Source organism: Pleurodeles waltl, chromosome 12 (assembly GCF_031143425.1).
Source record: "Pleurodeles waltl isolate 20211129_DDA chromosome 12, aPleWal1.hap1.20221129, whole genome shotgun sequence".
NCBI classification, from domain to species: domain Eukaryota; kingdom Metazoa; phylum Chordata; class Amphibia; order Caudata; family Salamandridae; genus Pleurodeles; species Pleurodeles waltl.
In genome coordinates, this window is record NC_090451.1 from 104,046,268 (window position 1) to 104,066,563 (window position 20,296).

The 20,296-nt window shown below is 45.3% G+C and overlaps 1 protein-coding gene across 1 annotated transcript in view; it reads left to right on the forward strand.

Annotated features, from left to right (window-relative positions):
* Nucleotides 1-1,021: 1,021 nt before the first annotated feature.
* LOC138268169 (lysophosphatidic acid receptor 6-like) overlaps nucleotides 1,022-20,296 on the forward strand; it is a 65,499-nt gene continuing 46,224 nt past the window's right edge. The window contains exon 1 of the mRNA XM_069217587.1: nucleotides 1,022-1,118. The gene's annotated coding sequence lies outside the window, so the exon portion shown is untranslated. The remainder of the gene's footprint in view (nucleotides 1,119-20,296) is intronic.

Genomic DNA, 20,296 nt, shown 5'->3' on the forward strand with positions numbered 1-20,296 from the left:
CCCCACCACACACACACACACATACACTCACACATCCACGCTCACACATTCACACACAAACACACGTCCACGATACCCCCTGATCCCCCGGTGACACACATTCACACAGATGCAGGCACACACACAAACACCCTCCCCTCCATTCACACACCCTCACACCCCCATTCACACACACAACACTCAACACCCTCCCCACCCTCTACCCCCCTCCCCTGTCAGACGATCACCTTACCTGCTCGCGGTGGTCGTCCAGGAGGAAACGCAGTCCATGAAGCCTGCTCCACCGGCACCGCCCCTTCACCACAACACCGCCACGCAGATTACAAGGTTGTAATACGCAGGCGGTGTTGTGATGACAGAGCTGTGCCAGCGGAGCAACCTCCACTAGACTGCTGACCGCCAATATGGCTGCGGGCAGCTCTCTGCCCAATTTATGGCGGAGAGCTGGCAAGAGTCATAATATGGCAGACTCCTGGTCGGCGTGATTTCGTAATGAGGGCCCATATGCTGGTTTTAGCCCAAACTACTCCAATCACAGTATGAGCCCAAATCCAATAAATAAACACAGGTCCAATTATAACTCCTAATAAAACTACACCAACCAAAAATCCTACTCTCAATTAACCCCAACAACCATAACTCAACTGCCACAACACTAATAAGAACCCTACCTAGAACCACAACTGTAACAACAACCACAAAGTCACAAAACACCTAACCACAGTCACAACAAACACGCCCACCACAGCTGCTGTTATAACCCCAAAATACAACAAGAATATAACACACACATCTCTACACCGCTGGCTGACAGTAGCCCAGATGGCAGGTGTCTATCAGAGAAGGAGGAAGTCTCACCCCCTCCCTCAGTGGCCTGTTGTGAGCCTCACAGTGTCCCCCACCCAAGGCGAGTGACTTCCGTGAGAAGGTGCGCAATGGCGCGGAGGGAGAGGATGTTGTCACATGACTTCTCGAGAAAGCCACAGAGAGCGGCCCACCGCAGCTGTCAGCAACCACCACTGCCAGTCACAGCTGCAGCAGCAGCAACACCACAAACAATCCCGGGCTGCAAAGGCTGCTCCTACGTCCACTGTGAGGAGACAGCGAAGCTTGCAAAGGTAAGATGGATCGGGGCTCTAGGGGGCCAATGGCTTGGCAGGGATGTAGCTTCTGTGGGAGGTGGATGGGGGGAGGCAAGTGTTACTCCCCCCTAATAGATGTACTGTCTGTTTAAACATGTGTTTGCTGAAACACCACAGCCACTTTAAAAGTATGTCTGGTGGGACTGTACCGTCGCTTAAAAACAGAAACCGAGTCAGGATTACTCACCTTCATTGCTACATGCTGTGATTTAAAACCCCTTGGGCAGTCGGCCTGGCAGGATGCGGTGTTTCGTTTGCCAGTTTCAGAGACCAACAGTAGCAAATCATCTCTTCTGAAACACACTAGGGCTTACAAACTGTGTTAGAAGATATTTGGGCATTCTTCCCCACGATGCTTCAAGCATGGTGTGGTTTAAGCAGATTTGTTCAGTTGGTGTTCTGTTCATAAAAATGTCAAGGAAAGGCTGGTGAGTAAAGTAGTTGCTGTAAAGGTGTGAGCTTTGGCAAGTTGCAGGTTTGACTCATCATAACATAGTACAGAGGATTAAAGTGCCTGTCGCAAAACGCAACGTGTAACATATATAAATATATATATATATATATATATATATATATATATATATATATATATATATATATATATATATATATATATATATATATATTTATTTTTATTTTTTTGCGGACAACCCCAACATATTACATTGCAAGCAGTCTTAACATATAGTGGCTATTAATAAGGATGATATGTGACTGCTACCCCTTGAAGTCCTCATTGTCTAATAAAACATGTTCTATACATTGCTTTATTCACTTGTTTGAGTTGTTGCCTTTGTATGTGTTTGTGATGTAAAGCAACCTGACACTATACATTTGGATGAGAACGATTGTAAAAGGGTTTGAATATATATGCAAGGGGGGACTATGGCGCATCTTTGGAGGGTGGTAGTGAAATAATCCACGAGGAAGAAGGTCACTGGGATGCACCAACAAAGATTGTCGGCTCCGTGGATTACAATGTCTGCCAAACTCTAAAACAGGCCCTGGGGTACAGCTATACCATGGTCTAATGTGCTTCAGTATGCAGGGGACTGGGCACAAAAATGGGCCCGGCAATCGTAAGCCTTACCCCATCTGCTCTTCTAAGTGAGGTCTGGTCCTTCTGAGCAGGAATGGGGTACTCCAAGACATTACAAACTTATAATTAGCATTTTCTATTGCATGCACTGCCATCCTGCTAACTGTACCTAATTGCTCAAATCTCTTTAATCACTGTTAAAGCTATGATATCTCAAAGGAATACACTCTCCCTAAAGTCAATATCGCTCAAAATAAAGGATTCCTTACCAAAGAGGGATCTCCAAGTCTTTCTCTGAGCAAACAGACCAAAAGATAAATTAATGAATAAAAGAGTTACTTTCTTTACATATGACCCACACCCACTAATTTTTACCCCACCCACCATCTATTTTCCTGTACTTTATCCTTCGGTCCTCCCCTTCTCTTGATTATTGATTATTTTCTTCCCTCCCTTCTTGTTGCTCAGACGTTAGCCCTTCCTCAGCCCTCTCATCAGCCCTTCCTCTTCCCATGCTTCTTCCCTCAGCACTTGCCCCCAGCCTTCCCTCCAGACGCTGCACTCATTTCCCTAACTTTTTCCTGTCAGCTGTTCCTCCAATCCTCCACCACACCACGGGCCTAAAATGATTGTCCGTCCACCCTACATTCCTTCTCCATTTAGAACCAGGATGCAGGGTCCCTGTTGGTTTTGGTCTTTTAAAACTAAGGGGCATATTTATACTCTGTTTGCGCCGAATGCACATTCAGCACAAACCTTGCCCCATATTTAAACTTTGAAGCCCGACCCCGCGGATGTCAAAATTCCACTGTGTGCATCATTTTTTGGAAGCGGGAAACTGCCTTGCGTTAATGATATGCAAGGTAGAAAAATGACTTTAAGGCCTGTGCGCCTTATTTATACCCCAGCGTCATTTTGACGCACAGGAGGAGGTGGGCCTTAAAAAAACAGCACACAGCCTGATGGGGGGCAAATTGTATTTAGACCATTTCTGCCCCCCTTGGGGGCAGATTGGCAGATTGTAGAAACCACTGGGCACCAGGGATCTTTTTTTTGCGCCGTCACGCAAGGGGAGCGACCTTGTAGGCAAGGGTTGCTCCCCGGGGGGGGGGGCAAATTTATTTTAGGCCATTTCTGCCCCCCCTGGGGTCAGTTCGGCCTATTGGTATTAGGCTGATCTGCCCCCAGGGAGGGCAGATACCTCTAGGCGCCAGGGCAAATTGTTTTTTTTGTGTTTTTTTTACGTTTGTTTGTTTTTTTAGAGATGGGGAGCGACCCATTAGGCAAGGGTTGCTCCCCTGGGGGGCAAATTGTATTTAGACCATTCTGCCCCCCTTGGGGGCAGATTGGCCGATTGTAGGTCAATCTCCCCCAAGGGGGCAGAAACCACTAGGCACCGGGGATTTTTTTTTTGGCGCCAATGTCACGCAGGGGGAGCGACCCCATAGGCAAGGGTCGCTCCCAGGCCATTTCTGCCCCCCCTGGGGCCGGCTGAGCTAGAGGCCAAAATCCAGAGGTAGGCACTGTTTTCTATGAAAAAATGTGATGTTTCCATGTTGTGTTTTGGGGCATTTCCTGTTGCGGGCGCTAGGCCTACCCACACAAGTGAGGTATCATTTTTATCGAGAGACTTGGGGGAACGCTGGGTGGAAGGAAATTTGTGGCTTCTCTCAGATTCCAGAACTTTCTGTCACCGAATGTGAGGAAAACGTGTTTTTTTAGCCAAATTATGAGGTTTGCAAAGGATTCTGGGTAACAGAACCTGGTCAGAGCCCCACATGTCACCCCATCTTGGATACCCCTAGGTTTCTAGTTTTCGAAAATGCACAGGTTTGGTAGGTTTCCCGAGGTGCCAGCTGAGCTAGAGGCCAAAATCTACAGGTAGGCACTTTGCAAAAAACACCTCTGTTTTCTTTAAAAAAATGTGATGTGTCCACGTTGTGTTTTGGGGCGTTTCCTGTCACGGGCGCTAGGCCTACCCACACAAGTGAGGTATCATTTTTATCGGGAGACTTGGGGGAATGCTGGGTGGAAGGAAATTTGTGGCTCCTCTCAGATTCCAGAACTGTCTGTCACCAAAATGTGTTTTTTTTGCCAAATTCTGAGGTTTGCAAAGAATTCTGGGTAACAGAACCTGGTCAGAGCCCCACAAGTCACCCCATCTTGGATTCCCCTAGGTCTCTAGTTTTCAAAAATGCACAGGTTTGGTAGGTTTCCCTAGGTGCCGGCTGAGCTAGAGGCCAAAACCTACAGGTAGGCACTTTGCAAAAAACACCTCTGTTTTCTTTAAAAAAATGTGATGTGATGGGGCGTTTCCTGTCACGGGCGCTAGGCCTACCCACACAAGTGAGGTATCATTTGTATCGGGAGACTTGGGGGAACGCTGGGTGGAAGGAAATTTGTGGCTCCTCTCTGATTCCAGAACTATCTGTCACCAAAATGTGAGGAAAATTTGTTTTTTTAGCCAAATTTTGAGGTTTGCAAAGGATTCTGGGTAACAGAACCTGGTCAGAGCCCCACAAGTCACCCCATCTTGGGTTCCCCTAGATCTCTAGCTTTCATAAATGCACAGGTTTGGTAGGTTTCCCTAGGTGCCGGCTGAGCTAGAGGCCAAAATCTACAGGTAGGCACTTTGCAAAAAACACCTCTGTTTTCTTTCAAAAAATGTGATGTGTCCACGTTGCGTTTTGGGGCATTTCCTGTTGCGGGCGCTAGGCCTACCCACACAAGTGAGGTATCATTTTTATCGGGAGACTTGCGGGAACGCTGGGTGGAAGGAAATTTGTGGCTCCTCTCTGAATCCAGAACTTTCTGTCACCAAAATTTGAGGAAAATGTGTTTTTTTAGCCAAAGTTTGAGTTTTGCAAAGGATTCTGGGTAACAGAACCTGGTCAGAGCCCCACAAGTCACCCCATCTTGGATTCCCCTAGGTCTCTAGTTTTCAAAAATGCACAGGTTTGGTAGGTTTCCCTTGGTGCCGGCTGAGCTAGAGGCCAAAATCTACAGGTAGGCACTTTGCAAAAAACACCTCTGTTTTCTTTAAAAAAAATGTGATGTGTCCACGTTGCGTTTTGGGACGTTTCCTGTCACGGGCGCTAGGCCTACCCACACAAGTAAGGTATCATTTTTATCGGGAGACTTGGAGGAACATAGATTAGCAAAACAAGTGTTATTGCCCCTTGTCTTTCTCTACATTTTTTCCTTCCAAATATAAGAGAGTGTGGAAAAAAGACATCTATTTGCGAAATGCCCTGTAATTCACATGCTAGTATGGTCACCCCGGAATTCAGAGATGTGCAAATAACCACTGCTCCTCAACACCTTATCTTGTGCCCTTTTTGGAAATACAAAGGTTTTCTTGATAGCTATTTTTCACTCTTTATATTTCAGCAAATGAATTGCTGTATACCCGGTATAGAATGAAAACGCACTGCAGGGTGCAGCTCATTTATTGGCTCTGGGTACCTAGGGTTCTTGATGAACCTACAAGCCCTATATATCCCTGCAACCAGAGGAGTCCAGCAGACGTAACGGTATATTGCTTACGAACATCTGACTTTGCAGGAAAAAGTTACAGAGTAAAACGTAGAGAAAAATTGATGTTTTTTTCACCTCAATTTCAATATTTTTCTTTTTCAGTTGTTATTTTCTGTAGGAAACCCTTATAGGATCTACACAAATTTCCCCTTGCTGAATTCAGAATTCTGTCTACTTTTCAGAAATGTTGCGGTTTCTGGGATCCAGCATTGGTTTCATGCCCATTTCTGTCACTGACTGGAAGGAGGCTGAAAGCACAAAAAATCGTAAAAAAAGGGGTATGTCCCAGTAAAATGCCAAAATTGATTTGAAAAATTGGGTTTTCTGATTCAGCTCTGCCTGTTCATGAAAGCTGGGAAGCTGGTGATTTTAGCACCGCAAACCCTTTGTTGATGCCATTTTCAGGGTAAATACCACAAGCCTTCTTCTGCAGCCCCTTTTTCCCATTTTTTTAAAATAACACAAAATTTTCACTGTATTTTGGATAATTTCTTGGCCTCCTTCTGGGGAACCCACAAAGTCTGGGTACCTCTAGAATCCCTAGGATGTTGTAAAAAAAGGACGCAAATTTGGCGTGGGTAGCTTATGTGAACAAAAAGTTATGAGGGCCTAAGTGCGAACTGCACCAAATAGCCAAAAAAAGGCTCGGCACAGGAGGGGGAAAAGGCCTGGCAGCGAAGGGGTTAAAAAACACAAAAAACAACAAGAAGAAAGAAACACATTAGTAAGTAAATACAATGGGCATGTTTATACATTACAAAATCATCACATCTTTTTAGGATTTTTTTCACTCTTGAGCAGTTTCTCTGCCAGGAGAAGACAGTGTCAGACGTTGACACATCCAAAGGATTGTAGTGACATGAAGAATTAGCAGACCTTGAGCTTCTCAAAACACTTGTAGAAGGAGCAGAAAAATCACGTAGACTAATGCCATGTTAATTTTGATAAGCATCTTTTAAACTATGGCAAGTCCAGAACAACTCCATCAAGAACCATTATTGACTAAAGCTGAGGTTTTACCAGACTGGGCATTTTAACACTTTAGAAAATTCAGAGACATGTTTAGTAACTTGCCAAGGCAGCTTTGCTTTCATATAATCTTCCACTTGCAAAGTGCCCACCTTCTTACCACCAGGAACATTCTTTTGCTGTTTACTTAAAATGTGTTATTTGGACAATACATTTTCTTTAGCCTTCAAGTGATCTTCTTCTAAAGATACTTCAGAAGTTTGTCCATTAAGCCCAGTTGAATTTCAACCATGTTTTGGTTTCCTTCCTTTCAGCAACAAAAAGTGGCATAATCTGGTAGAGTTATAGGGAGTACAATGATATGACCATATCAAATCCCAAATATGTTTTTTAGAATCTAATCGACCTTTGATGGCAAGGTGAACACTGTCCACCACCATGCTATTGAATCTCTCTGCCAAACCATTCATATTTGGAGAATACAAGCCTTACGTAAACGTTTGATTGGCAGTTAGAACAAAAATGTGCAATGATGAAAGATGTGACGTAATACAATCTGGAATCCCTTCCCTTTTAAAGCACTCAATTAGAAAATCAGTAACTTCATCAGTGTTAGGTTTAGATACACATTTTAGTTCAGCCCACTTCTGATAGTAATCAATAACAGTGTAGCACAAACTATGCTGTGAATGGGGTTGAAGAAGACACATAGATGTGGAGGCAAAGGGTTGGAAAATACTACTTTTAGGAGTGCATCAAAATGACAGTACATGTTGACATTGTCGCTGTTGGCTCATGGCGCCAATGTGCTGCTCACTTAACTTACACTTGATGGATACATCAAAATGGCGACACACTCAGACGTTGGTCGGCTGTCTTGTTTTCGGAGTTTATTTTTTGTGGAGTTCAGTATTGTTGGCTCAGTGTTTTCCAAACCTTTTGAAATCAGTGCTTGTCAGTGTTTATTCTGCTGTGTAAAGCCACAATTGGAACAAACTGTGTTTTTACAGTATTTACAAAACATGTTGCCTTTTGCAGGGATTGTTATAAACGCATATTTAATTTATAGAAGCAACGCAGGGTATGCAGTGCCTTCTCATTGGCACTGTGTCCAATGAAATTATGTTAGACTGTTTTAAGCATTTAAAGTCTGTGTATTTCACTGTCACTCACACTCACATCTCATTACCCTTTCTCACATCTCATTACCCTTTCTCACATCTCATTACCCTTTCTCACATCTCATTATCCCTCAAATTCACGCTGTCAGGAGGCTGAGCCTGATTTACAGTTTCACGGAGAGGGTACTCCATCCTTTAGAGTCGGATGAACCTTCAGTACGTCGATGACGAAGACTACTCCGTATCTGCCGTCGACATGTACCCCCAACGGTTGGCAGAATAAGGGCCATCTGAAGTGTGCCCATTGGTTCACCCACCCCATTTAAAGTGGGTGGACAAATGGCCACTTTTCATTGTAAATGACTGCCAGGTAAAACCTGGTGGTAAGGGAGAATGAAAACTGTAAAATGACTCCCAAGCCATGGGAGAAGACTCCCATGGCAAAGGGGGTTCTTTGGATCTTTTTTATTTTCCAATAGAATAAGAATAAAAAAATGAAAGTTTGCTGCACAGCTCCATTAACACGATGAAGCCGTCTTTTACACTTTCAGAGCATTTACAGGAGCCTCCATGACAGCGGTTCCCGCCAATGCAAGAGATGTCTCTGGGCAAGTGGAGGGGTTGGTGAAAGGGTAGTGCACCACTCCATGTAAAACTGAACAGCCTGGAAGTGATTTTTTAGGTTCTCTTTGCTAGCACAGGGCAGCTACCTCAGGTGAGTGGCCATGCAGAGCAGCAGAGAGTCCTATTCCTGATGGGCTTTGAGTGCCAGCCCGGGAGTGAGATGAGGCGCATGGGATCAATTGTTTTCATCAAGGCTGAAAGACAGTCTGTTAGGGGCTTCAGAATGAGGCCTCTGAGTGTCTTCCTTTCTTTTATCCATTGACATGGAAGGAAGACTGCAGAGGCCCTCAGTGGAATGTCTTGAGAATGCCATGAACAGAGATATGTTGTACAGCACTTCCAAATGTCTGAGGTCCACGTGGAAGTAGTTGCCATAGTTGGTTTCTTTTTTCTCTTGTAGTCTTGTCTCTTTATGAAAAATAATGATCCCAAGCAACATCTGCCAAAATGTCCAACTCACAGGAAAAGGAAGAATTGCTCATGCAGAGGGGTTTAGCCACTCTACAGGAGGTAGGATGATGGAAGGCGTTGATTCAATCGTGTTAGGCTGTATCTACCACATTACAGCCTTAACTCTGCTTGCTGCCCATCATGTCAACTCATTAAACACTGCACTATGTTGCACAATATAATGCATTCACATCTAAGTATGCTCATGCTGAAGGGCACTTTCTAAATGAAGAGTAGAGGATAAACTTGACTTTGGATCAATGTGTTTCTATATAGGGCAGTGGTCTCCTGTGGTCCAGCTGAGCCTTCTCTATGGGAGAGAAACTGCAGGTTCTCGTGCATTCAGTAATGTATTAGAAAAAATGTTTGTTTTCAATCAAGGTGCCCATATGTAATAATAAATAAGTATAATAAAATATGACTTTTATGTTTGATCTGTCCTCTGCTCTCTTTTCACTCTTCAACCAAATAAATAGATGTTCCTGTGCTCTCTAAACAAGTACAATTGTAAAAGACTGTAGTAAATCCTTCTCAGAATGTGTCTCTTTTATACTATCCCACTTTCTTCATTACAATCCTAATATTGTATCTGTCATTTATTATAGTTAGAGTGAGACAGGGCATCCCGGCTGTGTATTTATGGATGGTGTGGCTGTGCGGCATTAGCACGCTTTAGCCCTGCTGAGTTATTCCTGGATACTTACGTAGGCCATGGGTGCTGAAGGTTGCCTTGCAAGAGGAGGGATGGCGGGGGAGTGGGCAGAAAGGAATAAAGAAGCGTTGCAATACCAACTGGTATAGCTTTTAACTAAAAGTGCCTCTTCAGTTACTAAGGATTACAAACTCCATGTAATTGTACGTGCACTCTGCCACTCTTCCTTGAACTAGTACATCCATTCATCTACTAATTCATTTTTACATTCACCCACTTGCAGAAGAACAATATAACAGACACAAATTCAACAACCATATGGAGAACATATTGAAGGGATAAAAATAGAAAAAAAGGAAACATACCACCACCCAAACTTGGAAGACGTGTGCTTGTGATACAAAAATAAAATTCAACATAGCACTGGACATCGTGTGTCAAGTCAGTGAAGTCTTTATTCGATATTTCATCATAAAAGACATGCTACACGTCATAATACTTATAAAATTAACAGTGCTAACGATTAAAACAATAAATACAATATTTCATAAAAGCTACTAATGCTTCATTTGTTAAATATTTTAACATATTAAAAAAGAAAGTACATTACTTTAAAAACTCAGTTCTAATGTTCAAGATATTTTACTTATCTAAAACATGTAACTGTTTTAGTAGTTCAGAACGAATTATCCATGCCCACCCCAGGAATTTGGCCACCCCTATTGCTATAGTAGGTAAAAGACCAGTTTTAAGGATCCTACAAGCAGTCTCGGCCGATTGTGTGCCCAGACTTTTGCATAGGGGTACCAACCACTTCTTCCTTGGGGCAGCATATAATGGACAGACAAAGAACAAATGGCTCACATTTTCACGCATTTCAGTACACAATGGGCATTTATCTGGGCCTCCAATGCCCCAGGTTGAGGTTAAACACCTTAATGGTATTGAGCCCACTCTAACTTGGTGATATAATTTGCGGTCCATAGGTTTTGTAATAACATCCCAATACATTTCAATTGCAGAGACATCTTTCACGTGTACAAATGTTGTTGTAAGGGAACTACCTATAAGGGATGAGTGTCTTATGCCTACCACCCATTCCCAATATAGTTGTTTCAGCTCTTTTTTTGAAGGAAAAGTAGCTGAGTCTGGGTTGTGCCAAAGGGCACCTAGACCCATGGCACAAAGGGTGGTTCTAACACCCTTAAACCAACCAATCTTATCGGATCCTAGGGTGTCCCTTACCTCGAGACATGCTTTCGCATATAATAACAGCTCTGGGGTAGACCACAACCTCCGCCAGAAGGCCAAGGGCCGAAATTTGGCTTGATCTTCCACCGGTTGGAGCCCAAGGTCATAAAGGAGCGGGATGCGTGGGGATGACCTCGGAAGACCAACCGCCCCTCTTGTAAATCTGTTTTGGGCCAGCATCAGTCGGTCCAGATTGCTATAACCCCAAAGCTCTGCCCCATACAAAACTGAGGGAAGAATTTTTGACCCATAGATTTCCATAAGTGGGGACATCGGGCGGGTAAATGATCTTTTATATTCCTTAAGAAGGGCACCGCCCAATTGAACATGTTTAAGTGCTTGAATATCAATCTGGGGTTTCCAACTAAAATTATCACTAAAATGCACACCCAGATATGTAAATACATTAGTTTGCTCAAGAATAGCACCACCCATTTTAACCCTTGCCACAGTTTGTGTTCGACCTCTTAGTACCATGAATTTTGTTTTAGAAACATTTACTTCTAGCTCATGCTCGTCACAAAATAACTCAAATCTGAGTAGGGCCTGCTGAAGCCCTTGCCTTGTCTTAGATAATAACAAGGTATCATCCGCGAACATGAGCAATGGTACTTTCATTCCCGCTATCTGGGGAGCATCCGTGGGATGTGTTGCAAAATATTTGGTAACCCCGTTAATAAACAGGGAAAACAAAGTGGGAGCCAGGACACATCCTTGTCTAACACCTTTCAAAACATGGAACCTGTCCGTAACCTCGCCAGGCTTACCCCAGCGGACTTGGGCATAAGTGTATGCATGAAGATTCATTAAGAGTCGCATTAGAGCCCTGGGCATTCCCTGTTCCAGTATGCAATCCCATAATTTAGTCCTAGGAACCAAGTCGAATGCAGATCTTAGATCCACAAAAGCTGCATACAACTTTCCCTTACCCAAAAAAACTGTTTTCCAATATAAAAGGGCAAAACGAAAGGCTTGATCAAGGGTGCTTACATGAGGTCTAAAACCCGCCTGCAACGGAGTCAAAATATCTGAGTCTGTTATCCATTCCTGTATCCTCCCTAAAATGAGGCGCGCTATGATTTTTTGGATCGCATCAATAAGGCTGATAGGCCGGTAATTTGAGGGTACTGAGCGATCGCCTTTCTTGTATATAGGAAGGATTTCTGCCCCATACCATGAATCAGGAATTTTAGCGCCTGCTGCAACTGCATTCACCAGGTGGAGTATATAAGGTACCCACAGGTCCTGGTCTTCCAAAAAAATGTCAGCTGGAATACCATCTGGGCCAGGGGCCCTCCCTTTGGGAATGTTTTGCAGGCAATTAATGACTTCAGTAACTGAGAAAATTAACGACTCGACGGGCTCAAGACAGTAGGGTATAGTCACTTCTACTGTATGACACTTAAACTGATCCTCAAATTTTTTTACCCACTGATGATTAGAGACAGATGCTGGACTATAGTGGGCGTCCTGCGAGATACCCCATTTTATGAGGTACCAAAACTGTTGCATATTGCGTTTACCACAGGCTTCTGACAGCATAAGCCAGCGTTCCTCGTCCCACTTTTGTTTTGCTTTGCGTTTTGCCTCATTATAGAGTTTTCTACAAGATCTAATCTGGCTATGATTTTTGTTTTTAATAGCCTCAAAGAGAACTCTTTTTGTCTTGCTACACTCTTTATCAAACCAGGTAGTGGATGAGTATTTCTTGGTCCTAGGTTGTTTAGGAATAAATTTGATGAACAACTTTTTAAGTTCCTGAAACAAGTCAGAAAGGGTACGTTTAATCTCGTCCTGTGAGCCACAATTGTTTAAAAGCTCCACAGAACTAGACACTAAGGTTCTTATCACCCTGCGGGCCCCAGCGTCCACAGCTATTTTGGGCCAGCGTACCCTGCGCGTATCATTGCTCACAATGACCTCTTTTTCTATTATATTAGGACCACTGCCCTCAGACCTCTGAAAGCTGGAATCCCTTAAGGTCAAAACCAGCGGGTCATGATCGCTCTCTGGGCGTTCCGTAACTAACATATCAACAACTGCAAACCACTGCCTCACATCGACCAAAATATAGTCGATACGACTACTGTGTCTGCCGTTGTTGAACGTATGCCTGCCCTTCCTATCTGACTTGACCCTTCCGTTAACAGCTCTTAGACCCGTATCCAGGCATAGCCCCTTGATATAGGTGGCTGAGCTCGACCACTTAGCAATCGGAGGTATCTCGAGTTGGGGAATACCCCAGGATAGATCCTCATCCTCGGTGAGCGGGCCGTCCTCAATACCCAAAGGCTCAAAACAAGTATTAAAATCCCCCATCACAATCTTGTGGCCATCGGTCGTTGTTCCTGATAGAATGTCATCCAACAGGAGGAGGGTCGGAGAAACCCTTCCTCCCTGGAGGCCCCTGACATAAATATTAACCAACAGGATGTTTGTACCTTGGTTGGATTTTATCTTTAAGGCAATTATGTCTGGACTATCAATTGTCACTTCGTCAACTCTTACACCCGCACTTTGGCGGACCCAAATTGTAAGACCTCCAACAGGACGCCCTTTCTGGCCTCTAATTGCTGGCTTGCTAAAGTTCAGATACCCCACCCGAAATATCGGTGTGATAGCCCAAGTTTCCTGGAATGCAATTATATCGCCCTGATCTATGAAGTCCCTCCAATCAGGAATACACTGGCTGGACTCCAGACCGGCTATATTCCAGGATATATACCTTGATAACATATCAACAGGCTCAGCTAAAGCAGAGGGTGAGACCGTACTAAAATTGGGTAATGCAGACAATGTACCAACAGGGGTAGTGTCAGGATTATTACTTTGATCTGTGGCAATAGCCTTCCAACTTATATCTTCTATATGGGGAGATTTCAATAAAGTTAAATTAACTAATTCTTCTCTACCGATGAGTCAATCATTCTCATCTAGGCAGGATAACAGCCCATATCTCCCGGCAGTAATCAAGGGTTCAATGCTTTCTGGTGCGAACCAACCCCTGGGAGGGTTAATGACATTTTTGTTAATCTGGGAAGGCACCTTCACCTCGGGATACACCGTAGGATAAAAATCTAGTAGTTCCCACGTGACTATTGGTCCATCTGCAAGTTGCGGGCGCCAGCCTCTCAAAAATGGGACCACATTAATACTCCTGAAATTAACTATTACCAGATCACCTGGGATATCTTTAATCATGTGGCCAAGCCAACCCACCCTTCTCACATTTAAGATTTTACCATCAATGGTAGGGGGGAGGGGTCTATTCTTAGTAAGCCAGAAGGCTACTTTGTTTTTTAAATCATTGTAACCTTCTTTTTTACCTGAACTAAGTTCTGGGACTCCTGACAATATACATACAAATGGAGCGGCCTCCGGTGGGAGATCAATCCTAACATTATAATTATTGTTGTGCTCTCTTGCTTCCTTATGGACTCGAGTTGGTTGAGGCCTACCCTCTAGGGACCCTCGAATCACTTCGGGTTCCCTAGGTATAGTGGGCTCTGCCTCCAAACTTGTTTCGTTACATGGGGCTTTATGTCTTAAACTGCTGCCCGCGAGTATTGCCTGCTCAACACAATTTCCAGATGGTAAATCAAGAGGTACCGTTAGTACATCTGCTGGTGTCGATGTTGCTTGTACCCTCAGACTATGAACCTCTTGGGTAAGTACTTCAATTTTCAGCAATAATGTGCTAAAAATTTCAGCCATTTTTGTCGCTAACTTATCCTCTACTGTTGCCAGTATATTTTTTAGATACTGCCTGTTATGACAGCAACCCACTGGCTTATCAGATCCCCCGTCTAATCCTTTTGTTTTAATAGTATGGGTTTTTGCTTCGAGGGGCTTTCGAGAATTGCTGACCTTCCCCACTCCTCTTTTGCCCAACGACTTTCTGCAAGCCCTAACTGCTCTTGCTGGTTGGGGGGGAGTCACTGCCATAACCACGGGGCTAAATGGGCTCTCGCCAATTATATCCGTTGAGTCTAAGGGATTAGAATGTATCTGTGCCTCATTTAGTATCATATCCTTGTCAGTGTTGACGCCCAGATCCTCAAAAGTAGACACTATGGGGGTGATTCTGACTTTGGAGGAGGTGTTAATCCGTCCCAAAAGTGACGGAAAAGTGACGGATTTACCACCAGCCGTATTACGAGTCCATTATATCCTATGGAACTCGTAATACGGCTGGTGGTATATCCGTCACTTTACCGTCACTTTTGGGACGGATTAACACTCCTCCAAAGTCAGAATCACCCCCTATATGTGGGGAAGAACTAGGGTGTGTCTGAACGGGGGAACCTCCTTTCCCTAGGGAGACTCTGCGATCGCTATTAATCTTTTTAACCACCTTAACCAGGTAGTTATCAAGCATAGTAGCCCCTAGATTTTTGGCGGAGTTATTACAGTTAGCCATCATAGGTTGGTTGCAGTAAGTACCACCAGCTATAATTCAGCAATACAAAACACAAAACCGCGTAATCAAGATGTAATACAGCTAATTTACAGTTTAGACAGAGTCCCGTGCCCAGTCCAGTCTCTTCAGGCCTCAGAGGGCCACAGAGGGCCTGCCCTGTGCCCGGCGCCGCCCGCGCGCGCCCCGCGGTGCGTGGTACCTTGTTGCAATTTAAGGGCCCGGGCCCGGGGGGCGTAACAGCACTTTCGCGCCACTTGGTGCACAGGAAACCCAGAGGATTCTGGGTATTGTAGTCCTCCCAGCGTGTTTTAGCAGGCAGCCTACAACGGCGGCGGCGGTCCGAACCGGCAGCCCTGTGTCCTGTGTCCTGCAGGGGTGCGCGGCTGGTTGTCTCCGGTGCCCGGGGTCTACCTCTTGTGCCCGGGGTATGGTGCCCGGGGTATGGTGCCCGGGGTCAGTCTCTGATGTGGGTCCTGTCTCGGGTGCTCGGGGTCAGTCTCTGGTACCCGATCTCTCTCTCTGGTGCCTGGGGTCAGTCTCTGTGGTCTCTCTCTGGTACCCGAGGTCAGATTGCGGTGCCTGGAGGTCAGTCTCTGGTGGCCGGGGTCAGTCTCTGATGCCCTGTGGCCGGGGTCAGTCTCCGGTGAGGGGTCAGTCTCCAGGGCCTCTCTCTGGTGCCCTGTGGCCGGGGTCAGTCTCTGGCGCCCTGGGTCAGTCTGTGGTGAGGGGTCAGTCTCCGGGACCTCTCTCTGGTGCCACAGTCGGTCTCCGGTGCTCGGGTCGCTGGCTCCTCGGGTCCCTCTAGGTGATGGAGTGTGTGATGGGGTCTAATATGGCGCCCTTGGGGTCCGTGGAAGTCTCTGTGGAGGGCGCAGGTCACCGGCTGCCCCTGCACACAGCGGGTCTGCGGGTCAGCGGTCTCTCCGGAGGCGCTCTCGGCTCTCCTCCAAGGGTCTCAGTCCGCCCGGGAGACGACAGGGCGTCAGAGGGGCCTACCGGGGGTCGGCTCGCCCCCGAGGTTTCTGCGTCGTCCCTCAGCCTGTCTCTGGGTCCTGAGGGGCCTCTTCCTCTCCCGGGCTTGCCCCTCGGCCGCTCTCAGCCGCTCTCAGTGCCCTCAGTGCCTCCGGGGTCGTCCCCCCCGCCGGTCTCTGTGTCCCCCGGGGTCGTCCCTCAGCCTGTCTCAGGGCCCCCCGCGGTCACCCCTCAGCTGTCTCCGGGCTGTCTCCGGGCCCCTGGGGTCGTCCCTCGGCGCTCTCCCGCGGGCCCGGGCGTGTGACGCAGCAGAGGCGCGCGGGAGGGTCTCGCGCTGGGGCGCGCGCCGGTGAGAACCGCTGACTCGCCGGTGAGAACCGCTGGAGACTCTCCCTTTCACTTTCACCTGCAGCAGGGGACACCGGCTTCGGTGGCTCCGGCAGCGCGCATCTCCGGCGTCTCCGTCCTGAAGCTCCAAGCTCCAACTCCTGGCGCCTCCTGGTGAGCGAAACCGCCTCCTGGTTACGGGAGAGATAGGCCTTGCTGTGGCTGGGGGTCCTCGTTACGCCTCCCGGACCGCCGCGATGTTCGTTCCACCGCCCGCCTCCTCCTCGTCTTCTCGTTTCGTTCGGGGATGTTTCATCTCAAAATACTGGGCTCTCCCGACCCCGGCATCGGCGCTACCTGCTCTGCACCGACCTCGCAGCCGCCCCATTGTGTGTCATTGTTTCAAAGCTCCAACTTAGCTGCACATTTTAGAAGCAACATGTTGGCCATGTTGAATGGTAAAACATTGATAAACTATGCACAACACCATTATAAGATGGCCACTCAGTAAACATTGCACTGGACATCCATCTTCAACAGTTAAAGTGTGTAGTGTATCACTGTTGTACTGATCCAAATAGCCAACTTAATGGTTCTAAACATGGTGGCTATCTTGGAACAGTAAACAATTATACACTATGGGCAATACATTTTGAAGAGGTTTAACAGAGGTGGCTGCAAAGGAGGCAGCACACTGCAGATTAAATGAGCTGCAAGCTAGCGGTCTGGTAGGGCTCTCTGTAGAGCTACAAGATGCACTTAAAAAGTGAGAAAAGTTAAAGTAAATAATCCCTATAACAGGAACAAATTGAAACCTAATAGACCGGACACCAGCACAGCCACTGAAGCACATTCATTTTCAGGCAGATGTGCACATGCAATCAGGCAAAATGCCATGAGTCACAGGGCATCAGCAAAAATGGGCAAATTCGTTTCCAGATGTAGTTTGATGTTATGGGACGAAGCAGAATATGAAGGACACGCAAAGAGACACAAATGAGCTTACTCACAAACCCTCTATGTTTGTATGTATCTGTGTGAGTTTTTCATTTTGTTTTTTTTATTACAACTTCCTGTTAGACAACTACATCTGCAGGTCCTCCTGAGAAGGTCTAATAAAGATTATCACTGTGCAGATGTTCTACCCCTAGGCTTTTTCAAAGTAAATAATCAACACCAAATCCTTTGCTCACTACAATAACCTGTGAGATTCCAAGTAACACAATGCCTGTCTGCAGGCATTAACACAGTGTAAAGACAATCCACCCTTAAAAGCCTGTTGGCTTTAACATTTGCTTTTCACAAACACTCAAGCCTACTGTCCTTGTGATAACTTGTCATAGTAAACAAATGAGTTCTATCTCACCTGGCATAACTTTCCCAAATGAACCAATCAGTCCTCTAACCTTTATAATTGACTTGTCACCATCAGCAGCTCCGGCCTTCTATACCACGCATATACCTTATCACAAGGCAGCCATCAAGCAAATAGAACACAAAGGGCCAGATGTAGCAAGGGTTTTGCGACTCGCAAACGGCCAAAAACGCCGTTTGCGAGTCGCAAAAGCCTAACCGGAATGCAGAAATGCATTTTGCGAGTCGGCTCCGACTCGCAAAATGCATTTCCGACTCGCAAATAGGAAGGGGTGTTCCCTTCCTATTTGCGACTCGCAGTGGGATGCAATTCCATTTGCGACCGCGTACGCGGTCGCAAATGGAGTCGCAGTTACCATCCACTTCAAGTGGATGGTAACCCACTCGCAAATTGGAAGGGGTCCCCATGGGACCCCTTCCAGTTTGTGACTGGACCCAAAAATATTTTTTCAGGGCAGGGAGTGGTCCAAGGGACCACTCCCTGCCCTGAAAAAATACCGAAACTAAAGGTTTCGTTTTTTTTTTTAAGTGCAGCTCGTTTTCCTTTAAGGAAAACGGGCTACACTTAAAAAAAAAATACTGCTTTATTTAAAGCAGTCACGAACACGGAGGTCTGCTGACTACAGCAGGCCTCCATGTTTGCGAGTGCCTCTACTCGCTATGGGGCCGCAATTTGCGACCCACCTCATGAATATTCATGAGGTGGGTCATTGCGACCCCATAGCGAGTCGCAGTCGGTGTCTGAGACACCGTACTGCATTCCAAATTGCGAGTTGCAATTTGCGAGTCGCAGGGACTCGCAAATTGCAAGTCGCAATTTGGAAGATTGCTACATCTGGCCCAAAATTACAAATATGTCTACAATTATAGTTGTCAAAACAATATACTCCTCTTAATAACCCCTTTCAGCAATGACTGTCACAGGAAAATATTCTACTCCAAAAGTTTATCCAAGGGAGCAAACAACACCAAAAACCACTTTTGCTAAGTTAGTCTCTGTGATTCCATGAAACAAAATGCCATTCTGCAGCTTTGAAGAAAATGTAATAACAACCCACCTTTAAATGTCTATTGACTTAGATACATGCATTACACAATAGGTAGGTCAGACCTACTAAATTTGTTGTACCCTTTCATTTACAAAAACTGATCAGACCTATGGCATCTGATCTAGCTTTTCCCAACTAACCAATCAGGTCTGCAGCCAGAATCATCGGCTTATTACCATAACCAATTGAGGCTTACTACTTTGCATGTAATCAGGCAGCCATCAGGCACACTGAATAAAATACACATATATACAGAATTATAGTTGGCAAAACAATAGCCAGTGTTTCGTAAGAGGGTTAACAAGGATTATCAAAGTGTAAATCTACCTGCAGGATTTGTCAGATAGGGAAATTGGAGGGGGAACCACCAAACCCTTGCCTGCTATAGTAATATGTGAGAATCCATGTAATGCAATACCTGTCTATATGCTTTATTCAAATGTAATAACAATAATTTAGTGTTAAAGACCTATTGGCTCTAAAATATGATTTTTTACAATAGTGGTCAAGCCTATTGAATTTGTTTTCAATATTCATAATAAAAGTATTAGACCTATGGCATGTGACATAATATTTTCTAATGAACGTTTCAAGGTTGCAGTCCCCATAACCATCTCAAACTTAACTGTTTTATGCTTAAGCTTTACAGAAGGCAGTTATTGGTAAACTGTCATAAAATTGCAAATATGCAAATATGCACAAAAGTGCAGTTGTCAAAACAATAAAGAATCTTTTCTAAAATGGCATAACAAGGATTCACAAGTGCAAAGATTGCACCCAAGGGTTTGTCATGAGAGTGAAAAATACCACATCGCTTGACTGCTATGATGTTAGTTGTCCTGCAACAAAATACCTGCCTACAAGCTTTAATACAGTGGAATGACAATCCACCCTCAAATATCTATTGGCTTTAACACGCTTTTCACAATTAATAGTTCAGGCCTACTACCTTAGTTGTTACCTTTCATAAAAAATCGATGAAACCAGTTTCCTTGATTAATGGCTTGTCATCATGACCAACTCAGTTCTGCTCTGTTGAGCTGAGGTTTTCCAGTGAGCCATACCATGCCATATAAGCACTCGTTTTCAGTGAAAGCACACAACGTCAGCCCAGTCACAATCTCAACTCAAGGCTACCAAAATCTGTCCGGAGCCAAAGCCCCACTCTTAGTTGTACTTCTTAAAGCTCTTTTTCTGTTGTAGACAAAAAGGGAGACAACAACTGAACTGTCAAGAAAGCCACAACTGAAAACAAAGCGTTGTCATAAAATAAATGACCTCTGGAGGCCATGGGAATAATTTATATGAGGCAGATCTCCAGGCTGGAAGCCCAGTCTGTGGAGTCCAGGAGTGGAGTTCAAAGCCCTAT